The sequence below is a fragment of the Ranitomeya imitator genome, chromosome 2 (assembly GCF_032444005.1).
Source record: "Ranitomeya imitator isolate aRanImi1 chromosome 2, aRanImi1.pri, whole genome shotgun sequence".
NCBI classification, from domain to species: domain Eukaryota; kingdom Metazoa; phylum Chordata; class Amphibia; order Anura; family Dendrobatidae; genus Ranitomeya; species Ranitomeya imitator.
The window spans coordinates 448694281-448720974 of NC_091283.1; positions in this window are offsets into that span (position 1 = coordinate 448694281).

The window sequence follows — 26694 nt, forward strand, 5'->3', positions numbered from 1 at the left end:
GCCCCCATCCACCGTCCCTACAGCTCCTACCCAACATCCCCACAGTGCCTATCCCTATTGCCTTTATACTCTTGCTTTGGCAAAACTGATGTGTATTTGGTCCTGCCAATAAAGCTTCTTTGAATCTTGAATCTTATTGTATATAGGAGCAATATTATAGTAGTTATATTCTTGTACATAGGGGGCAGTATTATAGTAGTTATATTCATGTACATAGCGGGCTGTATTATGGTAGATATATTCTTGAATATAGGAGCAGTAATATCCTACTATATAATTGTCTAAGGGTCACTTCCGTCTGTCTTTCTGTCACGGATATTCATTGGTCGCGGCCTCTGTCATGGAATCCAAGTCGCTGATTGGGCGTGGCAAAACGCCCACGACCATTGCCACGACCAATCAGCGACGGCCACAGTCCGGCGGCAATATGGCCGCCGTTTCCTCCCCGCAGTCAGTGCCCGCTCCTTACTTCCCTCCAGTCATCCAGTCAACCCTCACACAGGGTTAATGCCAGCTTTACCGGAGCACGGTGTAACGCACTCCGGTTACGCAGCTATTAACCCTGTGTGACCAAGTTTTTACTATTGATGCTGCGAATGCAGCTTCAATAGTAAAACGATCTAATGTTACAAATAATAATAATAATAATAATAGAAAAAAACGTTATTCTCACCCTCCGACGTCACGTCCTGTCCGCCGGCAGGTTCCGGTGCTAAGGATGCTATGGGAGAAGGACTTGCCATGACGTCACGGTCATGTGACTGTGACATCATCACAGGTCCTGCGCTCATAGTCATACCAACCCTGGCACCGGAAGCTGCCGCGTGCATCGTACACAGGAGCCAGGACTAAGGTGAGTATATGTTTATTTTTTATTTTATGTCACTGGCCAATATACTACATTACTGGGCAATATACTACGTGGCTGACCAATATACTACATACTACGTGGCTGTGCAATATACTACGTGACTGGGCAATATATTACGTAGCTGACCAATATACTACATACTACGTGTACAGGTTATATACAGATGATCAGGTTTTTAAATACATCAGATAGGGATTGCATACATTAGTTAGGACTGCTCTGATAAGGGTATACCGTGAAGATTGGTAGAGCAGCTTAGTATACATTTTTTGCAAAAAACGTATCAACCAAATACCCTGTTTTTTACATCTTTTACTAGCACTTGCGGATTACTGCAACATTTTTTCAAACTGAGTGTTTTTGGTTTTACTATTCTCTTTTGTGTCTTCCGGTTTCTTGGTGGTGTGTGAACATGATCATACAGACTTGTTCACTGTGCAAGTAGCCCATGTGTTCCTGTTTCCATAATTGTTCTCTTGTGTCTACAAGACTGGGGAGTTCCACCACTCCTCTTGGGCTATCTGCACAAAAGCTGTTCTACCCTGTATGCACACATGGATTTTTCCTCTCTGAACCCTGTTCACACAGGTTATATACAGATGATCAGGTTTTTAAATACATCAGATAGGGATTGCATACATTAGTTAGGACTGCTCTGATAAGGGTATACCGTGAAGATTGGTAGAGCAGCTTAGTATACATTTTTTGCAAAAAACGTATCAACCAAATACCCTGTTTTTTACATCTTTTACTAGCACTTGCGGATTACTGCAACATTTTTTCAAACTGAGTGTTTTTGGTTTTACTATTCTCTTTTGTGTCTTCCGGTTTCTTGGTGGTGTGTGAACATGATCATACAGACTTGTTCACTGTGCAAGTAGCCCATGTGTTCCTGTTTCCATAATTGTTCTCTTGTGTCTACAAGACTGGGGAGTTCCACCACTCCTCTTGGGCTATCTGCACAAAAGCTGTTCTACCCTGTATGCACACATGGATTTTTCCTCTCTGAACCCTGTTCACACAGGTTATATACAGATGATCAGGTTTTTAAATACATCAGATAGGGATTGCATACATTAGTTAGGACTGCTCTGATAAGGGTATACCGTGAAGATTGGTAGAGCAGCTTAGTATACATTTTTTGCAAAAAACGTATCAACCAAATACCCTGTTTTTTACATCTTTTACTAGCACTTGCGGATTACTGCAACATTTTTTCAAACTGAGTGTTTTTGGTTTTACTATTCTCTTTTGTGTCTTCCGGTTTCTTGGTGGTGTGTGAACATGATCATACAGACTTGTTCACTGTGCAAGTAGCCCATGTGTTCCTGTTTCCATAATTGTTCTCTTGTGTCTACAAGACTGGGGAGTTCCACCACTCCTCTTGGGCTATCTGCACAAAAGCTGTTCTACCCTGTATGCACACATGGATTTTTCCTCTCTGAACCCTGTTCACACAGGTTATATACAGATGATCAGGTTTTTAAATACATCAGATAGGGATTGCATACATTAGTTAGGACTGCTCTGATAAGGGTATACCGTGAAGATTGGTAGAGCAGCTTAGTATACATTTTTTGCAAAAAACGTATCAACCAAATACCCTGTTTTTTACATCTTTTACTAGCACTTGCGGATTACTGCAACATTTTTTCAAACTGAGTGTTTTTGGTTTTACTATTCTCTTTTGTGTCTTCCGGTTTCTTGGTGGTGTGTGAACATGATCATACAGACTTGTTCACTGCGCAAGTAGCCCATGTGTTCCTGTTTCCATAATTGTTCTCTTGTGTCTACAAGACTGGGGAGTTCCACCACTCCTCTTGGGCTATCTGCACAAAAGCTGTTCTACCCTGTATGCACACATGGATTTTTCCTCTCTGAACCCTGTTCACACAGGTTATATACAGATGATCAGGTTTTTAAATACATCAGATAGGGATTGCATACATTAGTTAGGACTGCTCTGATAAGGGTATACCGTGAAGATTGGTAGAGCAGCTTAGTATACATTTTTTGCAAAAAACGTATCAACCAAATACCCTGTTTTTTACATCTTTTACTAGCACTTGTGGATTACTGCAACATTTTTTCAAACTGAGTGTTTTTGGTTTTACTATTCTCTTTTGTGTCTTCCATACTACGTGGCTGTGCAATATACTACATGACTGGGCAATATACTACGTGACTGGGCAATATACTACGTGACTGGGCAATATACTACGTAGCTGGGCAATATACTAAGTTACTGGGCAATATACTACATTACTGGGCAATATACTACGTCGCTGGGCAATATACTACGTGGCTGGGCAATAAACTGCGTGGCTGGGCAATAAACTACGTGGCTGGGCAGTATACTACGTGTCTATGCTGTATACTACGTGGCTGTGCAATATACTACGTTGCTGGACAATATACTACATGGCTGGGCAATATACTACGTGGCTGGGCAATATACTACGTGGCTGGGCAATATACTACGTGGCTGGGCAATATACTATGTGGCTGGGCAGTATACTACGTGACTACGTGTCTGTGCTGTATACTACGTGGCTGTGCAATATACTTCGTTGCTGGGCAATATACTACGTGGCTGGGCAGTATACTACGTGGATGGGCAATATACTACGTGGCTGGGCAATATACTACGTGACTGGGCAATATACTACGTAGCTGACCAATATACTACATACTACGTGGCTGTGCAATTGTTACGCCCACAGGGTGTGACAAGGTAAAGTGGACTCACTAGACCACTGATGGTGCAGTGGCAGCTGTATACCTGATACTCAAAAGACAGGAGAGTAGATCTCATAAACCAAAAAGATATTTATTAACAAAAAGGAAACAGGTGTCAGAGGGAAAGAACCTCTGGATCACAGCACTGTACCACGTAGTGGAGCACCGGGCAAGGTGTACCCCTATACAGGGATTCCCCCGTCACAACACCAGGTGGCCTGAATGCTACGAATCCAGGACCAGAGGACGACCCATACTGACAAACTAGCAACACAGTAGAATACTTGGGCCAGCTGGTGGGGACAATCCCAGAAGCTCCATGAAATCCAGCAAGGTAGTTTCCACTGGTAGCAGGGTCTGGAGGATTCCGTGAGGAGAGGCAAGACAACCTGGAGTGAGAAACGGAGAGACCAGAGAAGTCCAGAATAGGATTCACCAGAAGAGGACTCTGTGAAAATAGAGACATAAGTAAAGTGCAGAGCACAGCAGAGCGTGGCCTGAAGCTGCGGCAACAATCCAAAGAATGAACACATAGCCCAGGCACCTCCCTAAAGGGGAGGGTGCTTTTTATGCACAGAGCATCATAACACAGACGACCCTAATAGCGAACAGGTGTCCTGCTGTTTCAAGTATGTGCAGGAAGCGGGGCGCGGCTCCTAAGAGCATTTCCAGGAGACCTGCCAAGAGGATGCAGGTTCTTAGCAGAGAAAGAAGCCGCAGATCGTCTGGAGCCATGGACAGGGTGAGTAAGGCTGTGTGATAGGCGCCAGTCTCCCTGCACAACGGAGACCGAACCTGCGGCTGAGGGCATGACAGTACACCCCCCCCCCCTCCTTCTTCAAACCTGTCAGGAACCTTCTAAGAAGAACTGGGGCATTAATGTTCTCCACAGGCTCCCAGGATCTCTCCTCAGGACCATATCCCTTCCAGTCAACCAGAAAGAGGGACCTGCCCCCTCTTTTCTTCATGGCCAGGATGTCCTTCACTTCATAAACGTCCTCGGAACCAACAGGAGAAGGAAAATTACCAGGATCCTGGGTGAAGCGGCTGATGACAACTGGTTTCAGCAGGGATACATGGAAGGAGTTATGGATCCGTAAGGAGGCAGGCAATTTCAAACGATAGCATACATCGTTGATTCGGTGGAGTACTTCAAAAGGACCGATGAAACGAGGAGCCAGCTTATAAGAAGGGACTTTAAGTCGGATGTGCCTGGAAGACAGCCATACCTTATCTCCGGGATGGAAAGGTGGAGGATCCAGACGTCTCTTATCCGCATGTTCCTTGGTTCGAACAGATGCCTGCTCCAGTGAGGTCCTCTTCTCAGTCCAGACTTTTGTGAAATCCTTGGCCAGGGACTCAGCTGCTGGATTGCTGGAAGCAAGAGGCAGTGGAGTCGGGATCTTAGGATGCTGTCCATAAACAATAAAAAATGGGGAGTTAGAGGAGGACTCACCGACATGATTATTGTAGGAAAACTCAGCCCATGGCAGCATGTCGGCCCAGTCGCTGTGGTGACCATTCACGAAGTGTCGCAGATAGTTGGTGAGGACTTGATTCACTCTCTCCACTTGGCCATTAGATTGTGGGTGATAGGCCGAGGAGAAGTCCAGAGTGACATCCAACAGTTTACAGAGGGACCGCCAGAATCGGGAAATTAATTGGACTCCTCTGTCGGAAACAATGTGGAATGGAAGTCCGTGAAGCCGAAGGACATGCTGAATGAAGAGCTTTGCGAGTTTAGGAGCAGAAGGAAGACCAGACAGTGGAGTGAAATGTCCCATCTTGGAGAACCGGTCTACAACAACCCAGATTACTGTACAACCGGATGATGCTGGCAGATCTGTGATGAAATCCATGGCAATGTGTTGCCAGGGAGCATACGGAATCGGGAGAGGGAGGAGGTGACCGGCTGGCAGTTTCTTGGGTGTTTTATTACGAGCACAGGAGGAACAGGCTGCAACAAAGTTCAGAACATCTTGGCGCAAAGTGGACCACCAGTAGTGTCGAGAAATTAGTTGTAACGTCTTCTTTTGACCAGCGTGTCCGACAAGCTTAGAAGAATGACCCCAGTGTAAAACTCGCTTCTTGTCTCTTTCAGTTACAAGGGTCTTACCGGGAGGGAGTTGCGACAGCCTGACTGGAGCCACCGTGATCATCTTGGACGGTTCAATGATATGCTGAAGCTCCTCTTCAAGGTCGTCAGACAAGAAGGACCTGGAAAGCGCATCGGCTTTGATATTCTTCTCTGCAGGACGGAAATGGAGAGAGAAATTGAACCGAGCAAAGAACAATGACCAACGAGCCTGGCGAGGATTGAGTCTTTGAGCAGACTGAAGATAGGACAGATTCTTATGATCAGTGTAAATGATGACTGGATGAACTGTGCCTTCAAGCAGATATCGCCATTCCTCTAAGGCTAGCTTAATTGCTAGTAACTCTCTATCACCAATTGAGTAGTTACGTTCACAGGGTGTAAATGCCTTGGAGAAGAAACCACAGGTCACCATCTTACCAGTAGGCAGTTTTTGTGTGAGGACTGCTCCGCATCCGGATGACGAAGCGTCCACTTCAAGGAAAAACTGTTTGTTGATCATAGGCCGATGAAGAGCTGGTGCGGTTGAGAACGCTTGTTTGAGGGAGGCGAAAGCTGATTCGGCCTCAGGAGTCCAATCCTTTGGTTTGGCTCCTTTACAAGTCAGGGCAGTGAGTGGTCTTACCAGAGAGGAGAATTGTGGAATGAATTGCCGATAGTAGTTGGCGAATCCTAGGAACCGCTGAATGGCCTTGATTCCCACAGGTTTTGGCCACTTTAACACCGCAGAAACCTTCTCTGGATCCATCTCGAGACCTGTATCGGAAATAATATAGCCAAGAAAGGGTAAAGACCTCCGTTCAAACAGACATTTCTCAAACTTTGCATAGAGACGATTCTCCCTCAATCTTTGAAGAACGAGACGAACATTCCTCCTGTGAGTTGGTAAGTCGGGAGAAAACACCAGGATGTCATCCAGATACACCACCACACAAACATAGAGCAGGTCACGAAATACATCATTGACAAACTCCTGAAAAACGGCGGGAGCATTGCTTAACCCGAAAGGCATGACTACATATTCGTAATAACCATCTCGCGGGTTGAAGGCGGTTTTCCACTCATCCCCGGATCGTATCCTGACGAGGTTGTAAGCCCCACGGAGATCCAACTTGGTGAAAATCCTGGAACCTCGAAGCCGATCAAAGAGCTCAGGAATTAAGGGAAGTGGGTATCTGTTCTTTACCGTTATTAGGTTGAGACCACGGTAGTCGATGCATGGGCGAAGAGACCCATCTTTCTTCTTGACGAAGAAGAATCCAGCTCCAGCTGGGGAGGAGGACTTCTGGATAAACCCTCGAGCCAAATTCTCCTTGATGTAATCGGACATGGCTTGAGTCTCAGTAGGAGAAAGAGGGTAGATCCTACCTCGAGGCGTAGTAGATCCAGGGATAAGATCGATGGGGCAATCGTAAGGCCTGTGCGGTGGAAGTGTCTCGGCTTCCCTCTTGTTGAATACATCTGCGAAGGATCAGTAGGCAGACGGTAACCCGGGTAAAGCTGCCGGAGGCCGTGGGGTAGAACCAGGCCGTACTGGTATGAGGCAGTGTTCGTGACAAGACTGACCCCATCGAAGGACATCTCCAGACCGCCAATCCAGAACAGGTTCGTGGAGGCGCAGCCATGGAAGACCTAGAAGGAATGGTGGAGAAAGATTCGGTAACACATAGAATCTTTTCCCTGTGTAGTGCTCCGATTTGAAGCTCCACCTCTTCGGTGATACCGATAATGGCATCTTTCAGGGGTCTACCATCTACGGAGATGATGTGCCAGGACCGCTGCAGTGGAACAATTGGAATCCCGAACTGCCTGGCCACAGCTTGCTGGATGAAATTTCCACCAGATCCAGAGTCCAGATAGGCCGTCTCGGAGAACCGCACCTTCCCGAAGATTACCTGTATGGATATGGTTAGCGGGAGAGAAGAGTCATTCTCACCTAGGGAGGTCTCCCTTACCTGTCCTAGGCGGAAGAGTTCTTCTGACCTCTCAGTTCCACTGCATTGACCGGAAGTGGAGTGTCCAACATAACGATATGGATTCCTAGTGGGAATTTCCTCCTGCTGATTCCTCTTCACCCTCATGCGGTCAAGTTCCATGGGCACATCCTTAAAGACCGGAGCAGGACACGGAAACTGAGGTTTCGGTGAAGAAGACGCTGGATGAGGAAATTGCTTCTCGAGAAGCCTCTCTCTGGAGCGCTGCTGAAGACGCATGTCAATCCGAATGGCGAGGGATATGAGATCATCCAGGATCTCGGGTAGGTCCCTGCCTGCCAATTCGTCCTTGACTCTTCCAGACAACCCTCGCCGGAACACTCCGACCAGGGGCTCATTGGTGCACTGGAGCTCCGAAGCCAAGGTATGGAAACGGATGGCATACTGACCGACAGAGAGAGAGCCCTGTTGCAAATCAAAGAGAGACTCCATGGCAGATGTGACACGACCAGGCTCATCAAATATCTTGCGGAACGTGTCCAAGAATACCTGCAGATCAGACACGATGGGATCATTCCGCTCCATTAGGGGGTTGAACCAAGCTAAAGCCTCTCCCTCCAGATGAGAGGCAAGGAAAGCCACCTTGGCCATGTCTGTCTGAAAATGCTGAGGCAAAAAACGAAAATGCAGCAAGCATAGGTTAAGAAATCCTCTGCACAACTTGGGGTCACCATAGTAATGAGGAGGCTTGCAGAGACGAGGAGGACAGTGTCTTATGGTGGGCTCAAGCGTAGGATGCTGTACCTTAGTTAACCGGTCATCCACAGAGGTCATGTAGTCCAACAAGCGGGCCTGCGTCTCATGTTGGCGATTGAATTCCAGATGGAGCTCTGCTAGCTGGGTCACGTTGGTGGACTCGGTAGCCTGTAGAGTAGATAAGCGGGTATCCAGAGTTTGCATGAAGGAAACTAGCTGATCCTGGCTTTGACAAAGCGCAGCTAGCTCTCTCTGGACTGAGAATCGGGTATCAGCGGAGTCCAGGGCCTGGGCTAACTGTTACGCCCACAGGGTGTGACAAGGTAAAGTGGACTCACTAGACCACTGATGGTGCAGTGGCGGCTGTATACCCAATACTCAAAAGACAGGAGAGTAGATCTCATAAACCAAAAAGATATTTATTAACAAAAAGGAAACATGTGTCAGAGGGAAAGAACCTCTGGATCACAGCACTGTACCACGTAGTGGAGCACCGGGCAAGGTGTACCCCTATACAGGGATTCCCCCGTGACAACACCGGGTGGCCTGAATGCTACGAATCCAGGACCAGAGGACGACCCATACTGACAAACTAGCAACACAGTAGAATACTTGGGCCAGCTGGTGGGGACAATCCCAGAAGCTCCATGAAATCCAGCAAGGTAGTTTCCACTGGTAGCAGGGTCTGGAGGATTCCGTGAGGAGAGGCAAGACAACCTGGAGTGAGAACCGGAGAGACCAGAGAAGTCCAGAATGGGATTCACCAGAAGAGGACTCTGTGAAAATAGAGACATAAGTAAAGTGCAGAGCACAGCAGAGCGTGGCCTGAAGCTGTGACAACAATCCAAAGAATGAACACATAGCCCAGGCACCTCCCTAAAGTGGAGGGTGCTTTTTATACACAGAGCATCATAACACAGACGACCCTAATAGCGAACAGGTGTCCTGCTGTTTCAAGTATGTGCAGGAAGCGGGGCGCGGCTCCTAAGAGCATTTCCAGGAGACCTGCCAAGAGGATGCAGGTTCTTAGCAGAGAAAGAAGCCGCAGATCGTCTGGAGCCATGGACAGGGTGAGTAAGGCTGTGTGATAGGCGCCAGTCTCCCTGCACAGCGGAGACCGAACCTGTGGCTGAGGGCATGACAGCAATATACTACGTGACTGGGCAATATACTACGTAGCTGGGCAATATACTACATGACTGGCCAATATACCACATTACTGGGCAATATACTACGTGGCTGGGCAATATACTACGTAGCTGGGCAATATACTACGTTACTGGGCAATATACTACGTCGCTGGGCAATATACTACGTGGCTGGGCAATAAACTACGTGGACTTGCATATTCTAGAATACCTGATGCGTTAGAATCGGGCCACCATCTAGTAGTAGTTATATTCTTGTACATAGGGGCAGTATTATAGTAGTTGTATACTTGTACATAGGGAGCAGTATTGTAGTAGTTATATTCTTGCACATAGGAGCAGTATTATAGTAGTTATATTCTTGTACATAGGGGCAGTATTATAATAGTTATATTCTTGTACATAGGAGCAGTATTATAGTAGTTATATTCTTGTACATAGGGGCAGTATTATAGTAGTTATATTCTTGTACATAGGGGCAGTATTATAGTAGTTAAATTCTTGTACATAGGGGCAGTATTATAGTAGTTGTATACTTGTACATGGGGGCAGTATTATAGTAGTTATATTCTTGTACATGGGGGCAGTATTATAGTAGTTGTATACTTGTACATAGGGGGCAGTATTATAGTAGTTATATTCTTGTACATGGGGGCAGTATTATAGTAGTTGTATACTTGTACATAGGGGGCAGTATTATAGTAGTTATATTCTTGCAGATAGGTGCAGCATTAAGTTGTAATATTGTACACAGGGGCAGTATGATTGTAGTTGAAGCTACTCTAGTGTAAAGTGAAGATCATAGAGTCTTCATAGAAGAGTCATTCGGTCCACCACCTGGGTCACATTTCTCTTTGTCTTGTGGAGACGCTTACACTCTGTACGTGCAACTATGTTGGTCTCTGGGTTTGCACTGAGCAGTAGTTTAAAATAATGTACGATAAATGAAACAGCTCATGCTAGATACACCTGCCAGGGAAAAGAGAGATGACACCGCCGGGGGAGATGTAACTCCTGGGAAGTGGTGCGTGGTTTAGACCCGCACAGCAATTTGTGTTTGTAATGCGCTGCTGGATACACATCGGGGAGGGTGATATTTTATTTTGTCCTGTCAGGTGAGAAGTTGTCGCTTGAATCATTTACTCGTTGAGTTTGAGGAAGAAAAGCAGACGACTTGACAATCTGCCACTTATTCACTGTACAACCACCATTAACTGTTGCAGTGAATTTTGCAGAAAATAGAACGAATCGTCATCAGTAGTGTTGAGCGATACCGTCCGATACTTGAAAGTATCGGTATCGGATAGTATCGGCCGATACCCGAAAAATATCGGATATCGCCGATACCGATATCCGATACCAATACAAGTCAATGGGACATCAAGTATCGGAATGTATCCTCATGGATCCCAGGGTCTGAAGGAGAGGAAACTCTCCTTCAGGCCCTGGGATCCATATTAAAGTGTAAAATAAAGAATTAAAATAAAAAATATTGTTATATTCACCTCTCCGGCGGCCCCTGGACATCAGCGGGAGGATCCGGCGTCCGGCACGGCTTCTTTCTTCAAAATGCGCGCCTTCAGGACCTGTGGAATGACGTCCCGGCTTCTGATTGGTCGCGTGCCGCCCATGTGACCGCCACGCGACCAATCAGAAGCCGCGACGTCATTCCTCAGGTCCTAGAAGGCGCTCATTCTAGGACTTTAGCTGAGGAATGACGTCGCGGCTTCTGATTGGTCGCGTGGCGGTCACATGGGCGGCACGCGACCAATCAGAAGCCGGGACGTCATTCCACAGGTCCTGAAGGCGCGCATTTTGAAGAAAGAAGCCGTGCCGGACGCCGGATCCTCCCGCTGATGTCCAGGGGCCGCCGGAGAGGTGAATATAACAATATTTTTTATTTTAATTCTTTATTTTACACTTCCGATACCGATACCCGATATCACAAAAATATCGGATCTCGGTATCGGAATTCCGATACCGCAAGTATCGGCCGATACCCGATACTTGCGGTATCGGAATGCTCAACACTAGTCATCAGTCCACATAACAACCGCCTGCTGATGACCTGGACTCACTATATCTGGTGTAAGACTGAACTGGGGAGCAGAATATTCGACATTGAAGCTCTTCACCTTTATTTCTCAAAGGGGAATGTAGATTTTAGAGACTGTAGTGAGTGCCTGTAGGACACTCGCCAGGGCCGTGGGGTACTTGGTACTGGGTCCGGTACTTAAGGGGAGGTGTCACGGTGGTGTGACCCGGTCCATGGCACTGGGCGCCAAGTAAAAGGGTCAGGTCTTCCTGACATGCGCTGTCCTAGTACTGCTCTGCGGGAACTGCGTTCCTGCAAAGCGCAGTACTAGTACGACAGCACGATCGCTTGGGCTCACAGTGAGCCGCGGCGATCGCGTGCTGGTGTTAGCTGCATGTGACAGCTCACACCCCACAGCAATGCCCATAATCTGCGCTAGCGCCGATTGTGGGCATTTAACCCCTCTGATGCCACTGTCAGTAGTGACAGCAACACAGAGAACAATGGTGCAGGGAGGGGGCTCCCTGCATGCTCCCACCGGAACAACGCGATGCGATCGCGTTGTTCCGGTGGTCTCCATGGAGACCCCGGATCCAAAATGGCCGCGGGGCTCCTTCTGGGTCCTTCACTAAGGTGGCTTGCCGGTGCCTGCTGAGAACAGACGTCAGCAAGCCTCCTGCACTGCCAGTCAGATCGCTGATCTGACACTGTGCTATGCAAAGTATCAGATCAGCAATCTGACTTTATATAGTAATGTCCCAACCTGGGACAATGTTCTAAAGTAAAAAAAAAATAGAATGTATAAAAAAAAATTAAAAAATCCCCAAATAAAGAAAAAATAAATAAATATTTTCCAATAAATCTATTAAAATAAAAAAAACAATAAAAGTACACATATTTGGTATCGCCGCGTCCGTAACGACCCGCTCTATAAAACTATGCCACAAGTTAACCCCTTCAGTGAACACAGTAAAAAAAAAAAAAAAAAAAAAACGAGGCCAAAAACAATGCTTTATCATTATACTGCCGAACAAAAAGTGCAATAAAACGCGATAAAAAAGACGGATATAAATAAACATGATACCGCTGAAAACATCATCTTGTCCCACAATAAAAGACGCCATACAACTCCATGAGCAGAAAAATAAAAAATTTATAGCTCTCAGAATAAAGTGATGCAAAGACAATTATTTTTTATATAAAATAGTTTTTATTGTGTAAAAGCGCCAAAACATAAAAAATCATATAAATGAGGTATCACTGTAATCGTACTGACCCGAAGAGTAAAACTGCTTTATCAATCTTACCACACATGGAACGGTATAAACGCCCCCCCCCCCCACCTAAGAAATTCAGGAATTTCTGTTTTTTGTTCATTCTGCCTCCCAAAAATCGGAATAAAAGGCAATCAAAAAATGTCATGTGCCTGAAAATGGTAGCAATAAAAACGTCAACTCGTCTCTCAAAAAACAAGACCCAACATGACTCTGTGAGCCAAAATATGGATAAATTATAGGTCTCAAAATGTGGTAATGCAATAACTATTTTTTGCAATAAATAGCGTCTTTTAGCGTGTAACAGCTGCAAAACATAAAAACCCACTATAAATAGTAAATCAAACCCCCCTTTATCACCCCCTTAGTTAGGGAAAAATAATAAAATAAAAAAAATTATTTATTTCCATTTTCCCATTAGGGTTAGGGTTGGGGCTAGGGTTAGGTTGGGGCTAAAGTTAGTGTTAGGATTGGGGCTAAAGTTAGGGTTGGGGCTAAAGTTAGGGTTAGGGTTGGGGCTAAAGTTGGAGTTAGGGTTTGGATTAGGTTTACGATTGGGGTTAGGGTTGGGGTTAGGGGTGTGTCAGGGTTAGGGGTGTGGTTAAGGTTATGGTTAGGGTTGGGATTAGGGTTGTGTTGGGGTTAGGGGTGTGGTCAGTTATGGTTAGGGGTGGGATTAGGGTTAGGGGTGTGTTTGGGGTAGGGGTGTGGTTAGGGTTATGGCTGGGATTAAGGTTAGGGATGTCTTGGGGTTAGGGTTGGAGTGAGAATTGGGGGTTTCCACTGTTTAGGCACATCACGGGCTCTCAACGCAACATGGTGTCCGATCTCAATTCCAGCCAATTCGGCGTTGAAAAAGTAAATCCGTGCTCTTTCCCTTCTGAGCTCTGCCATGCGCCCAAACAGTGGTTTACCCCCACATATGGGGTATCAGCGTACTCAGGACTAATTGGACAACAACAAAACTTTTGCAGTCCAATTCAACTTTAGTGAAACACTTGGGGGTTTAAAGTTCTCACAACACATCTAGATAAGTTCCTTGGGGGGTCTAGTTTCCAATATGGGGTCACTTGTGGGGGGTTTCTACTGTTTAGATACATCAGGGGCTTTGCATATGCAACATGACGCCTGCAGACTATCCCATCAAAGTTTGCATTCCAAAACATCGCTCCTTCCCTTCCGAGCTCTGCCATACACCCAAACGGTGGTTCTTCCCCACATATGGGGTATGAGCATACTCAGGACAAATTGCACAACAACTTCTCCTGTTACTGATGGGAAAATAAAAAATTTGGGGCAAAAAGATAATTTTTGTGAAAAAAAATGATTTTTTTTTATGGCTGTACATTATAAACTTCTGTGAAGCACTTGGGGGTTCAATGTGCTCAACACCCATCTAGATTAGTTCCTTAGGGGGTCTACTTTCCAAAATGGTGTCACTTGTGGGGGTTTTCCACTGTTTAGGCACATCAGAGGCTCTCCAAATGCGATATGGTGTCCGATCTCACTTCCAGCTAATTTTGCATTGCAAAGTTTTTTTGTAGTGCTTGATGATTTTTGCCACTGCACTTGGGAATACTTTCAAAGTTTTCCCAATTTTTCGGACTGACTGACCTTCATTTCTTAAAGTAATGATGGCCACTCGTTTTTCTTTACTTAGCTGCTTTTTTCTTGCCATAATACAAATTCTAACAGTCTATTCAGAAGGACTATCAGCTGTGTATCCACCTGACTTCTGCACAACACAACTGATGGTCCCAACCCCATTTATAAGGCAAGAAATCCCACTTATTAAACCTGACAGGGCACACCTGCGAAGTGAAAACCATTCCCGGTGACTACCTCTTGAAGCTCATCTAGAGAATGCCAAGAGTGTGCAAAGCAGTCTTCAAAGCAAAAGGTGGCTATTTTGAAGAACCTAGAATATAAGACATATTTTCAGTTATTTCACACTTTTTTGTTAAGTATATAATTCCACATGTTTTAATTCATAGTTTTGATGCCTTCAGTGTGAATGTACAATTTTCATAGTCATGAAAATACTGACTTTTTTTTTAAATGAGGTGTGTCCAAACTTTTGGTCTGTACTGTATATATTTATTTGTATTTTGCAGTTACAAATAAGTATTTGATCCCCTACCAACCATTAAGAGTTCTGGCTCCTACCGACCAGTTAGAGGCTCCTAATCAACTTGTTACCTGCATTAAAGACAGCTGTCTTACATAGTCACCTTTATAAAAGACACCTGTCCACAGACTTAATTAATCAGTCAGACTCCATCCTCTACAACATGGGCAAGACCAAAGAGCTTTATAAGGATGTTAGGGACAAGATCAAATACCTTCACAAATCTGGAATGGGCTACAAAACCATAAGTAAGACGCTGGGTGAGAAGGAGACAGCTGTTGGTGCAATAGTAAGAGAATGGAAGAAATACAAATTGACTTTCAATCGATATCGATCTGGGGCACCATGCAAAATCTCACCTCGTGAGGTATCCTTGATAATAAGGAAGGTGGGAGATCAGCCTAAAACTACACGGGGGGAACTTGTTAATGATCTCAAGGCAGCTGGGACCACAGTCACCAAGAAAACCATTGGTAACGCATTACGCCATAAAGGTTTAAAATCCAGCAGTGTCCGCAAGGTCCCCCTGCTCAAGAAGGCTCATGTGCAGACCCTTTAGAAGTTTGCCAATGAACTCCTGGATGATTCTGTGAGTGATTGGGAGAAGGTGCTGTGGTCAGATGAGACAAAAATTGAGGTCTTTGTCATTAACTCAACTCGCTGTGTTTGGAGGAAGAGAAACGCCTCACTGTTAAGCATGAAGGTGGAAACATTATGTTTTGGGGTTGTTTAGTTGCTAAGGACACAGGACTACTTCACTGCAATAGAGAATGGATGTAGCCAAGTACCGTAAAATCCTGAGTGACCACCTCCTTCCCTCTGCCAGGACATTAAAAATGGGTCGTGGCTGGGTCTTCCAGCAAGGCAATGACCCAAAACATACAGCCAAGTCAACAAAGGAGTTGCTCAAACAGAAGCACATTAAGGTTATGGAGTGGCCTAGCCAGTCTCCAGACCTTAATCCCATAGAAAACTTATGGAGGGAGATGAAGCTCCCAGTTGCCAAGCGCCAGCCTCAAAATCTTAATGATCTAGAGATGATCTGCAAAGAGGAGTGGACCAAAATTCCTCCTGACATGTGCGCAAACCTCATCATCAACTACAAAAAACATCTGATTGCTGTGCTTGCCAGCAAGGGTTTTGCCACCAAGTTTTAAGTCTTGTTTGCCAGGGGGATCAAATACTTATTTCTCACTGCAAAATGCAAATAAATGTATATAATTTATACAATGTTACTTTTTGGATTTTATTTTTGATATTCTATCTCTCAATGTTAAACTTAACCTACCCTTAAAATTATAGACTGTTCATGCCTTTGTCAGTGGACAAACTTACAAAATCAGCAAGGGATTAAATACTTATTTACCCCACTGTGTATATATATACCCTATAAAGCCTAAACAGTTGTGTACTTAGCTTAATGGCATCTTCCGATGCGCTTCCCCCTTCTTTTGGTCATTTAATAAGAGCCCCCACATGGCTCCCTATATAGTATGAGCCCCCATATAGCTACCTAAATACAGTATGAGCACTGACATAATTCCCTATATACAGTATAAGCCCCACATAGTTCCCTATATACATTATGAGTCCCCATATAGCCTATTACATACAGTACTAGATGGTGGCCCGATTCTAACGCATCGGGTATTCTAGAATATGCATGTCCACGTAGTATATTGCCTAACCACGTAGTATATTGCCCAGCCACGTAGTATATTGCCCAGTCACGTAGTATATTGCCCAGCCACGTAGTATATTGCCCAGCCACATAGTATATTGCCCAGTCACATAGTATATTGCCCAGTCACGTAATATATTGCCCAGCCACGTAGTATATTGCCCAGCCACGTAGTATATTGCCCAGCCACATAGTATACTGCCCAGTCACGTAGTATATTGCCTAGCCACATAGTATATTGCCCAGTGACGTATACAGCACAGAGCCACGTAGTATACAGCACAGACACGTAGTCACGTAGTATGCTGCCCAGCCACATAGTATATTGCCCAGCCACATAGCATATTGCCCAGCCACATAGCATATTGCCCAGCCACATAGTACATTGCCCAGCCATATAGTATATTGCCCAGCCACATAGTATATTGCCCAGTCACGTAGTATACAGCCCAGAGCCACGTAGTATACAGCACAGACACGTAGTCACGTAGTATACTGCCCAGCCACATAGTATATTGCCCAGCCACGTAGTATACTGCCCAGCCACATAGTATATTGCCCAGCCACATAGTATATTGCCCAGTCATGTAGTATACAGCACAGAGCCACGTAGTATACAGCACAGCCACATAGTATATTGCCCAGTCGTGTAGTATACAGCACAGAGCCACGTAGTATGCAGCACAGTCACGTAGTATACTGCCCAGTCACGTAATATATTGGCCAGTCACGTAGTATGCACCATATCCCTGTTAAAAAAAAAAGAATTAAAATAAAAAATAGTTACATACTCACCTTCCGGATCGAAGCGGCCGGTTACCAATAATCGTCGCCCACTCCAATCTGAAGAGTGCATTGCGGTCTCGCGAGATGATGACGTAGCGGTCTCGTGAGACCGCACGTCATCATCTCGCGAGACCGCAATGCATAGAGCGGTCACTGGGGCGTCGTGAGGAGCATCGGTAACCGGTCGCTTCAATCCGGGGGCTCCGGATGGTGAGTATGTAACTATTTTTTATTTTTTTTAATTATTTTTAACATTAGATATTTTTACTGCATAGGCAGCATGAATAGTAAAAAGTTGGTCACACAGGGTTAATGGTCAACGCTGCCATTAACCCTGTGTGACCGCTGACCGGAGGGGAGTATGCGGGCGCCGGCCAGTGACTGCGGGGAGGAAGGAGCCGCCATTTTCTTCTGGACTGTGCCCGTCGCTGATTGGTCGTAGCTGTTTTGCTGCGACCAATCAGCGACGTGGATTTCCATGACAGACAGAGGCCGCGACCAATGAATATCCATGACAAACAGAAGGACAGACAGAAAGACGGAAGTGACCCTTACACAATTATATAGTAGATGATCCCGCACATAGCCTCCAATATAAAGTATGAGCCCCAACATAGCCTTTTATCTACACTACTAGATTGTGGCCCGATTCTAACGCATCGGGTATTCTAGAATATGCATGTCCCCGTAGTATATGGACAATGATGATTCCAGAATTCGCGGCAGACTGTGCCCGTCGCTGATTGGTCGAGGCAACCTTTATGACATCATCGTCACCATGGCAACCATTATGACATCATCGTCGCCATGGCAACCATTATGACATCATCGTCGATACTGTGCTCGTTGCTGATTGGTCGAGGCCTGGCATCGGGTATTCTAGAATATGCATGTCCCCGTAGTATATGAACAATGATGATTCCAGAATTCGCGGCAGACTGTGCCCATCGCTGACTGGTCGAGGCAACCTTTATGACATCATCGTCACCATGGCAACCATTATGACATCATCGTCGCCATGGCAACCATTATGACATCATCGTCGCTGTGCCCGTTGCTGATTGGTCGAGGCCTGGCGGCCTCGACCAATCAGAGAGCCGGGATTTCCAGGACAGACAGACAGAAAGACAGACAGACAGAAAGACAGACAGACAGACGGAAAAACCCTTAGACAATTATATATATAGATGAGCTCCTATATAGCCTACTATATTCAGTATGAGCCCCAATATAGCCTCCTATATACAGCATGACCTCCCACATAGCCTCCTCTATACAGTATGAGCTCACGCATAGCCTCCTATATACAGCATGAGCCTGCACTTTGCCTCCTATATAGCATATGCGCCCCCAAATAGCCTCCTATATACATCTATATATATAATTGTCTAAGGGTTTTTCCGTCTGTCTGTCTGTCTGTCTGTCCTGGAAATCCCGGCTCTCTGATTGGTCGAGGCCTCCAGGCCTCGACCAATCAGAGACCGGCACAGCATCGACGTAGAAATCCCGCGTCTCTGATTGGTCGAGGCCGCCAGGCCTCGACCAATCAGCAACGGGCACAGCGACGATGATGTCATAAAGGACATAGACATCCCGCGTCTCTGATTGGTCGAGGCCGCCAGGCCTCGACCAATCAGCAACGGGCACAGCGACGATGATGTCATAATGGTTGCCATGGCGACGATGATGTTATAAAGGTTGCCTCGACCAATCAGCAACGGGCACAGTCTGCCGCGAATTCTGGAATCATCATTGTCCATATATTACAGGGACATGCATATTCTAGAATACCCGATGCGTTAGAATCGGGCCACAATCTAGTTGATATATAAACCTATAATGAGCACTAGGCTATGGAACAATGATAATTATCAATTGGTCTGGTTATCCATAATTAATAGAGACACTAATTTTGATCAGACATCCATGCCAAAAAAATAGAGGTATCAAGAAGTTTATCATAAAGTACCGGCGTGCTGTAAACAGAGGAGGTTTCCTGACGAAGCCACGAAGGTGAAACGCGTGTCGAGGCCTCCTCTGTTTACAGCATGTCAGCACTTTATGATAAACATGTCCCAAGGTAATTATGCACTACTCTGCACCACTCTGAATACTATATATATGGTTTAGTCGCCTGGTCTTCATTATTATGTGCTCTCGGTCTCTTGAATGAATCGGGATTTAACCCTTGGGGATTCATTAATCTTGATTGATTTATTGCACACTTGGGTTTATTTCTCATCTTTTCTTATATTATTGATATGCATTTATTATCAATTCTACTATGACCATATAGCACATGCTGGCACGTTGCTGTAGCAGAGTTGCTCGGATTTTTTCTGTTTTTTGCCAGCATCACTTTATTATCTATGCATGCTGGCTGTCTTTTAACTGTTGCCTTCCACTCACCATGTGTTGTCCACGTTAATTGTATATTGTATATATCATGTTGATGCATATTTGATATTTCAATAAACTTTTTGATACTTCTATTTTTTGGCATGGATGTCTGATCAAAATTAGTGTCTCTATTAATTATGGATAACCAGACCAATTGATAATTAGCATTGTTCCATAGCCTAGTGCTCTTTATAGGTTTATATGTTGTGGCTTAGAGGTACGCCCTCTGTTGGCCAAGAGGGCGCTTTTGTTTAGGTGCTTCCTATATACATTGAGTCTGCACATAGCCTTCTATATATACAGTTGAGACCAGAAGTTTACGTACACTATATAAAAAGACACATATGCATGTTTTTCCTCAGTACTTGAAATAAAACCAGAATAAACATTTCCCGTTTTAGGTCAATTAATTAGGATTACCATAATTATTAATATTTGCCAAATGCCAGAATAACGAGAGAGAGAATGTTTTAAGGTATTTTTATTACTTACTGTATATACTCGTGTATAAGCCGAGATTTTCAGCACAATTTTTTGTATTGGATGTATTTTAATGCCCACCTGGAACGCACTGCTTCTTTGTGTATCATCATGGGAAAGTCTCAAAAAATCAGCCAAGATATGAGGAAGAGAATTGTGGACTTGCACAAGTCTGGCTCATCATTGGGTACAATTTCAAGATACCTAAAGGTGCCTTGTTCATCTGTACAAACATCTATGTGTAAGTACAAACAAGATGGGAATGTCCAGCCATCATACTACTCAGGAAGGAGATGGGTTCTGTGTCCCAGAGATGAATGTGCTTTGGTCCGACATGTGCATATCAACCCAAGGACAAAAGCAAAAGACATTGTGAAGATGATGGCGGAAGCTGGTAAGATTGTGTCAATATCCACAGTGAAACAAGTACTGTATCAACATAGGCTGAAAGGCCACTCAGCCATGAAGAAGCCATTACTCCAAAAGGAACATAAAAAAGCCAGATTAATATTTGCAAATGCACACAGGAACAAATACATAACATTTTGGAGACATGACCTGTGGTCTGGTGAAACTAAAATTTAACTTTTTGGCAGCATCGTGTTGTGGGGTTGTTTTGCTGCAGGAGGGACTGGTGCACTTCACAAAATAGATGGCATCATGAGAAAAGAAGATTATGTGGCAATACTGAAGCAACATCTCAAGACATCAACCAGGAAGTTAAAGCTTGGGTGGAAATGGGCTGTATGGACCCCATATAGCCTCCTATATACAGTATGAACCCCCCATAGCCTCCTATATACAGTGCACACACATAGCTTGCATACAGTATGAGCTTGCATATAGCCTCCTATATACAGTATGAGCTTGCACATAGCCTCCTGTATACAGTATGAGCTCGCATATAGCCTCCTATATACAGTATGAACCCCCACATAGCCTCCTATATGGTATGAGCCCCCACATAGCCTCCTATATATAGTAGGAACCCGAACATAGCCTCCTATATAGAGTATGAGCCCCCACATAGCATCCTATATATAGTATGAGCTCGCATATAGCCTCCTATATACAGTATGAGACTGCACATAGCCTCCTGTATACAGTATGAGCTCGCATATAGCCTCCAATATACAGTATGAACCCCCACATAGCCTCCTATATACAGTATGAGCTCGCATATAACCTCCTATATACTTAATGAACCCCCATATAGCCTCCTATATACAGTATGAGCCCCCACATAGTCTCCTATATATAGTATGAACCCGCACATAGCCTCCTATATATAGTATAAGCTCGCATATAGCCTTCTATATACAGTATGGGCCTGCAGATAGCATCCTGTATACAGTATGAGCCTCCACATAGCCTACGATATACAGTATGAGCTCGCACATAGCCTCCTATTTACAGTATGAGCCTTCAAATAGCCTCCTATATATGGTATGAGCCATCATATAGCCTCCTATATACTGTATGAACTCCCACATACCCTTCTATATGCAGTATGCACTCCACATAGCATTCTATATTATGAGTCTGCACATGGCCTCCTATATACAGTATGCACCTTCAAATAGCCTCCTATATATAGTATTAGTGCCCATATAGCCACCTATATACAGGATGAGCTCGCAAATAGCCTCCTATAAACAGTATGGTGGTGTCCCTCATTGAACCTTTCAACATCTGATCCTGGCCAAGCAAAGTTATTGGTATCATGCAGCCTGCAAGGGCGTAGCGCCCACATAGACGAAAGCCACACACTCAGAAACTATCCCCATTTTCATGTAGAATTCTGGGGCGTGGAAGACTAGTACCTCATTCATGGCTACCGCTGCGCGCCACATTACATACATGCTCCAGCGCCATTGTGTAACGGGATGTACATGCTCCAGCCCCAGTGTCTCCTATTTGCTGTATATGCTTCAGCCCCAGTGTCTCCTACGTGCTGTATATGCTTCAACCTCAGTGTCTCCTATGTGATGTATACGCTTCAGCCTCAGTGTCTCCTATGTGATGTGTATGCTCCAACCACAGTGACTTCTATGTGATGTATATGCTCTTGCCCCGGTGTATCCTATGTGATGTCTATACTACAGATCTCCCACTGCTTGAGTTCTAAATGTAACGTGAGCAGTGATGAATTTCCCACTGTGAGGAGACCTGCAGTGAAATACACTTCTGTGTTTGGAACAACTTACTGCTGCGAGTCGTTTACAAAACTTATCATTGCAAAGAGTTGACTGTGCTCCAGACCAACGCAAACCTGGAAATGCAGTTGCAAGTAGAAACATGATCAATACCATCTAACATCACAGCCGCACCAAAGAGAAGCAGCTCCAGGCATCAAATTGGGGATTAGTTAATCACCTGTTTGACCAAACATAGCAGGTTCATTTTCAAGTTGATAATTTTGTTTGGCCATTGAAAGATGGTAGAAATATCGAAATGGCCCTTGGTAGAAAAAGGGTTCACTACCCCTGGTTTAGACCAATTGTATCCAGTTTCCACAATACTCCAAACAGCCGGGACATAGGCTAGGGTCACATTGCGTTAGTGCAATCCGTTTAGCGCTAGCGGATTGCGCTAACGCAATGTTTTTAATGTGGCCGCGGTTAGGGGTCGCGTTAACATCCCCGCTCTCGCAGATCCCCGATCTGCGAGAGCGGGGAACGGACCACGGGCGCGCGTCGGACACTGCAAGCAGCGTCCGCGGCGCGCCAGAAAACACCGGCGCGTCGCTGTTCGGCATGCGCTACTGAAGCGCGTTCCCATTGCCGTGAATGGGCGCGCTAACGGACGCGCTGCATGGCGTTAATTTCGCCGTGCAACTCTGTCCGTTAGCGCATTCCCATTAACGCAATGGGAACCTAGCCTAATGGATCCTGCACTGAATTGTAGGAAGCCTGAAGGACTGGAATCCATTTCTGTGTGACTTCAGCACCATGGACAGAGACAAAGAATTGCACAGTGCCCATTGAACACTACAGGGAAGGCGTGTGAAGCTTCAGATCCTAAAGAACTTACAGCATATGCAAAACATTTTACAGACTTTTTCTCAGTGGGAAATATGATAGGAAAGAAGTATAGGGAACGTTGTATTTCAGCATGGCCGATTCCTTCTTTTCCAATAGAAGAGAAGCAAGTCTCAGAGGAGTCCTACGTCTTCTTATTTTTCTCTCTCCATTGAAAGCCTAGAGATACCACCTATTTAAAAGGAATCTGTCAGCACATTTTTTGCTATGGAATCAGAGAGTAGCATTATGTGACACCTAGTCCTCTAGTGATAATCCCATGCTGATAAAACACTGATTCTATTGAAACTTCAACACAGCCTAGTAAGTGACATAATGCTGAAATCAGGGTCTTTGCCCCTACATTATGAAACCTGATTTTCTTTAAAAATGTACATTTAAACATTGAAACACAAATTTAAACATTTTAGTAAAGTTCAGTAAAGATAAGTAGTGAAGATGAGATTAGCGAATTGTAATTAGGAACGTCTCTAAAAATTCAGCAAAATGGGAGCCAGCGCGAAACAATTTTGCTGGATTCTTTCTTTATAAAGATTGACAAAAGTTTTTAAAAAATATATATAAAATGTTATACTCACCTGCCTGCTGCTCTAACTCCCTGCCAAACTGTTACCTTTGTATTGAAGATCACTGATCCAAAGCTACAGTAAGGCTTCTTTCACACTAGCGTTGGAATCTCCCCGTCGCAATGCGTCGGGGAGAGATTCCGAAGCTAGCGTTTAACGCTTTGCACAATGGGTGCAGCGGATGCATTTTTCCGGCGCATCCGCTGCCCCATTGTAAGGTGCGGGGAGGTGGGGGCGGAGTTCCGGCCGCGCATGCGCGGTCGGAAAAAGCGGTCCGTCGGGAGAAAAAAACGTTACATGTAGGGTTTTTTTTTCCCGACGGTCCGCCAAAGCACGACGCATCCGTCGCAAGACGGATGCGAAGTGTGCAAATCCGTTGCAAATGCGTCGCCAATAGAAGTCTATGGGGAAAAAACGCATCCTGCAAGCACTTTTGCAGGATGCGTTTTTTCTGCAAAACAACGCATTGTGACGGATTTACAAAAAACGCTAGTGTGAAAGTACCCTAACAGAGGGTTGGTCAAGGAACTGTGGCAGCAGGAGAGGGCCTAGGACAGGTTAATGTAATATTTTACTATTTTTACCCCTTTCCCTCTATTATGCTGTGGGTTCTAAAGAGACCTCAGACTTTAATAAATAGAAATTGGAGCACTTTTAATTGAGACATAGTCAGATATGGTGACTGACTTGGGTGAATCTGCCTGAATTTAGGTTGTAGTTATAAACTATATAAAACAAGTCATTTTGGGACATATAAAAACCTCCATTATTACACTTGAAAGACAATGCAAAACAGTGAGCAAGTTATATTATATGCACACATACCACTATAACATTACATAACATAAAAAGTAAGAAGTCCAAAAAGCTGTAAAAGGAAGGAACTTCTGTGTCGCACATCCAAATAATGAAGTGTTACACTGCCACCTGCTGGTCACATAGCTGTATTACGCAGCCAACCTCATTAATTGTAGTAAAAAGGGAGCGTTACTGTATAATGTCAAATTCTTTAAGGTTGTAATATATTTTGTGCTTTAATTCCTTTAGAAATTAGTGAATTGATTTGCAGGACACTGGTACTGCTGAACGGGGGGCTCAGGGCTTTGGCTGTGGGTCGGGTTCACTTCAATCTGAAACCCTTGTTGTACATGGATACCGGTATTTTTCCCATGTGCGTTGTGCTGTTGCATACGCTCTGCTCTTACTTGTAGGCCGGAAGCCTCTGCTCATGGGTGGACATACCGCCGGTTCAACCAGTGCGGCTTCATCGGGGCCCAGAGGCTCCAGGGGGCCCCTGCAGGGCAGCTAATAATGAGGGCAATCTGGCCTGTTTATCCGGCCCCGAGGGGCCCCTGGCCAGATTGCTCTCATGTGCGGCGGTTAGCGAGCAATCCCTGCACTCCACTGCCTGCAACAGAAAATGGGAGCAGAGCTGCAGGGAATTGATCCATTTCACTCTCACTTCCTGCCTTTCTTGCTGCAGTGCGAGTGCTGACTGAACGATCCTCCCACAATCCTCTGCACATTGTGGGGGGCGGAGCCACAAGATCCCAGGAAATTCAGAGGCCTGTTTGCGTGGCTGCTCCCGACACCATGGCAACCACAAGCACAACTGGGGCCCCCAGGGGCCAGCCGCGCAGTCCGGTGCAGGTGAGGAGCGGCATCCAACCCTGAGGTGGGGGTGTACGGATATGAAGCAACGAGGATGAGACGTCTGCTGTATAACTAGGGGACAGAGCACAAGCTGGCGCCATATACCCGAGGGAGCAGAAGTCAAAGCATGCCCGCCAGACTGGATCTGGAGCTGTTATGACTCGCACAGCAGCGGCTGAATGATATCATCATTCAGCACCGCGGCTGTGTGAGACAGGAAGCTGTCAGCAATGGTGCGATTTGGGATACCGTGTGGTGAGGTGTGTGTATGCAGAGATGTGACTGGTGCTGTGTGTGTGTGTGTGTGTGTGTGTGTGTGTGTGTGTGTGTGTGTGTGTGTGTGCTGAAAGGTGAATGGTGGTGTGTGTGCAGAGAAGTGAATGGTGCTGTGTGTGTCTGTGTGTAGGTGGAGGAGAGGGCAATGATGGGGGTGATGGGGCATAAGGCAGTGATTGGGTTGAGGGCAATGATGTGGCAGAAGGCAATGATTGGGTTGACAGAGAGGGCAATGATAGGGTTGGTGAGGGAGGAGGAAATGATGGAGGTTGTGAATGGGCAATAATGGGGGTGGTGGGGGAGGAGGAAATGATGGAGGTTGTGAATGGGCAATAATGGGGTGGTGGTGGAGGAGGAAATGATGGAGGTTGTGAATGGGCAATAATGGGGGTGGTGGGGGAAGAGGAAATGATGGAGGTTGTGAATGGGCAATAATGGGGGTGGAGGGGGAGGAGGAAATCATGGAGGTGGTGGAATCGATAATGATGGCGTGGTGGGGAGAAGGCAATGATGGTGGGGGAAAGGGTAATAATGGGATGCGAGGGGGAGGAGGACAATGAGGGGTGTGGGGGATTGGGATGCGAGGAAGGGGGATTGATAATGGAGTAGAAGAAGTAAAACACACTGGCGTTCACCTCAATGTGGGCACGTGCCCGATGCAAGGGAGAATAAGTGACGCAATATATACCCCTAGCTGCTGGGATCACTAACAGGATCTGTGCCTATCCTGGAGATAAGTAATGCTATACCACAAGAAAGTGTGATGCCGCGCTTAGGGGTGGTGCTGGAAGGCATGTAGCCGGCACCTGAGCCCCGCAAGTATGGAAGTAA